This window comes from Myotis lucifugus, unplaced genomic scaffold (assembly GCF_000147115.1).
Source record: "Myotis lucifugus unplaced genomic scaffold, Myoluc2.0 scaffold_88, whole genome shotgun sequence".
NCBI classification, from domain to species: domain Eukaryota; kingdom Metazoa; phylum Chordata; class Mammalia; order Chiroptera; family Vespertilionidae; genus Myotis; species Myotis lucifugus.
The window spans coordinates 3,847,559-3,850,932 of record NW_005871136.1 but is presented as its reverse complement, the minus strand read 5'-3'; the positions used below and the strand labels follow the sequence as shown (position 1 = coordinate 3,850,932).

The following is a 3,374-nucleotide window of genomic DNA, read 5'->3' as shown; positions in this document are numbered from 1 at the left end:
CCGCGGTTCTCTTTCTCTGCGTCTCCAGAGGTGCCCCCGGCCCAGCTGGCGGCCGGTGGAGCGAGCACGCGTCCCCCTCCCGCGTCCCGGACCCGCTCCCGCTCCAGCCGGCTGCCCGAGCGGGAGGCGCAGCCCGCGGAGGCTCCGGCCACAGCTCTGCCGGCCGCAGGGGTAAGGCCTTTTGCTGAAACCGTCGTCTCAGGGTGCCCGGGTCCCAGAGGTCCAGGGGCTGGGGTTCTTCTTGCTCCCCCGGGGCAGGGGAGGGGTCCCCATGGGGTCCCCGCCTCCCCCCGCGGGAGCTCAGAGGAGGTGGCGGCGCCAGGTGGATCCCTGCCCGGCGGGACAGCAGGGATGTGCGGGGAGGGGCTGGTGAGACCGGGGTCGGCTGCAGACAGCCCCGGCCACGCTCGCACAGGCTCCCACCTGCTGCCCGAGCGAAGCGACCGTGGGCCAGTCACAGCCTTGGGCCAGCCCCAGGCCGCCCATCCCACTTTCCCCCCGCGGTGAGGTCGGGTAAAAGGGGGCGCTCCCCAGATAGCCTCACCTCGGGAAGGTGGCTACGGTAGGGAGACGAACGCCAAACAAACAGGTGCTGGCCGGCGGGGAAATCAGGGCCTTATGCATGGTCGGCGGGATTGCGCAGTGGTGCAGACACTGTAGAAAACAGGTCGGCAGTTCTGAAAAAACTAAACAGCAGAACTACTGTATGGGTTAGCAATCCCACTTACGATTATATACATATACCCCAAAGAACCGGATGTCCACCGCAGCATTATTGGCAATAGCCTAAAGGTAGAAGCCACTCATGTCCATTGGCAGATGAATGGAGAAACAGAACGTGGTGTATGCATGCGATGGAATGTTATTCAGCCTTAAAAAGTACACCGATGAACCTGGAGGGCATTATGCTGAGTACAATAAGTCAGACACAGAAAGACAAATACTGTATGATTCTACTTTTTAAAAATTGATTGATTTTTAGAGAGAGGGGGGAAAGAGAGAGAGAGAGAGAGGAACATCGACTTGTTCCACATACTTATGCATTCATTGGTTGCTTCTTGTATGTTCTCTGACCAGAGATCGAACCCGAAACCTTGGTGTTGTCGGGAGGACGCTCTAACTAACTGAGCTACCCGGCCAGGGCCCTGTGTGATTCCACTTACATAAGATACCTAGAGTTGTTATATTTATAGAAACTGAAAGTAGAATGGAGGTTTCCAGGGAGGGAGGGGGGTAGGGAGGAATGGGGGAATCATTACTAATCTACTAATCGGTTTAGAGTTTCAGTTTTGCAAAATGAAGAGTTCTGGAGATGGATGTTGGTGATGGTTGCACAACAATTCACTGCATACTTAGAAATGGTTAGGATTTTATATTATGTGTATTTCACCACAATTTTAAAAAAGTTGGGCAAAGAAATGGTACATGCCTCACAGGGGTGTTGTGAGGGTCGAGTGACACCTTTATTAGTGCAAGACTTTCGGCCTCATCCACCCGGGATGTGGAGGGGGTGTGTGTGTCCTGGGGGGGGGGGGGCGGGGAGGGGGGCAGTTGTGCTTTTCTGCATGAAATGCTCAGGGTGGGATTCCGGGGAGCCGTCCTGGAGCCCTGCTCAAGGGTTCCTGGTGTTTGTGGGATGGGTGGATTCCAGACATTGGAAAGTCCCTGGCAGAAAAGTCACTTCCAGGAAGGGGCAGTTTGCAGGGAGGAGATTTTGGCTCTGCCTAGAGAACTTGTGATCAGAGCTGCTTGAATGTGGAGCCAGCTGCCTCATGGGGGTGATGAGCTCCCTGTTAGTGGAGGCATGCAAGGAGAGGCGGGGCAAGCTGCAGAGAGACTCCTAGACTCTGCACCTCTCCGATCCAGTCCAGGCAAAGTTATGTGGCACAGGCCTGTGTAACGGTGGGACCCACGTCAGAGCGAGGGGGTAGGTAGGTGGGAAGGCTGGCTGCCAGCCCTGCCCTAAGTGACAGTGATAACAGATGTGCCTTTTCCTCCGGGCAGGCTCTGTGCTACCTGCTGAACAGGCTTGATCTCCAGTCCTCATCACAACCCTGTGTGGCGGTTGCTACTCTCATCCCCACTTTACAGCTGGGAACCCATGCCCGGGGGTTAAGTCACCTGTCCAAGGCTAGCCAGTAGGTGGTAGAGCTGGGATTTGCACCCAGACCATTTGGCTCCAGCCCTCTAGGCAGGGTGGAAATCTCCAAAATCTGCCTCCCCAAGCTGGTCACTCCCGGCCACCCTGCCCCCCGCCATCCTCTGACACCCTCACAGGTACCGATAGAGCTGTGGCCCCCTCCCCTGCTGGTGAGTCAGCACTGCCGCCTCTTTCTGGCTGGCACGTCTGTGAGCCGAGCCCTGACTGCTGGGGTCTCCAGGGTTCAAGGATAACTGTGAAGAAAACACTGGCTATGATTGGGAGCCAGGCTTCCTGTCATTCAACACCCTCCAGGTCTTTTTGTTAAATGGGACCCTCTCTAGCTGCCCTCTTCCTGCGCTCAACGTCTTCCCCAAAGCTGTTGAGTTCGTTTTGCCTTTTTTGTAACGGTGTGTTTTCCAACCCAGCCCCCTGGGTGTCAACACCTCGGCCACGTGATTCACTTTGTCCAAGTCCATAGTCAAGTGCTCGAAAGGCAATCAACACTCTCCTTAATGGTGGCAACACGGTGGCCTCCTGTGGCCTCGGATCTGAGCAGGGTCACAGGGGAAGCCCTGGCAGGGACAGCGATTTTCCCAGGATGACACAGTTAGTGGGATGGCATTCACACCTTAGGAAGGCACCCCTCTGTGCCAGGCAGGTGCTCAGCCCCGGCAGGTACCATCTCCCCGAGTTCATACAGAGCCCAGGGAGTGAAGGACTGTGTTATTCCCATACTGCAGATGAGAAGACCGAGGCTTGAGGCTCAGGAGGTTATGTATTCAGAGGCCTGGATAGTTCCTTCTCCCCGCTGCTCCCCTTGAGGCTCCGTGTTGCTGTTCTGATAGCAGTAATGTTGCTGCCACTCACTGCTTGGTGGAATAGTCTACGTTTCCGCTTTCTCTCCCACTGCTGCCTGGTACCCTCACTGCCACCCCGGAAATCGGTGTGGTCGTGCTATTTTTATGAATGAAGAAGGTGATTAGGGGCTCCCCGGGCTCCCGCAGTGGAAGGGTCCTACCAGGGCAGGGTGGTGGCTCCTCACTCTGCACTGAGTCACAGGCTACGTAGTCAGTCATCTTGCTTGTCCCCTTGGAGGGGCTGTCCCAGACCCAGGAAGCTCCATGCACATAGGCTAGCAGAGCAGCTGGCCCGGCAGAGGCTGGGCTGGGGCTAGGTGCTTTCCAGCGTCTTCCTGCGGCTGGGAAACCATTTGGGTGTCGTTTCTGCATAA

The 3,374-nt window shown here is 56.5% G+C and overlaps 1 protein-coding gene across 6 annotated transcripts in view; it reads left to right on the top strand.

The window, feature by feature from the left end:
• Nucleotides 1-3,374, top strand: part of IL34 (interleukin 34) — a 62,460-nt gene that overhangs the window by 6,369 nt on the left and 52,717 nt on the right. The window lies entirely within an intron of this gene.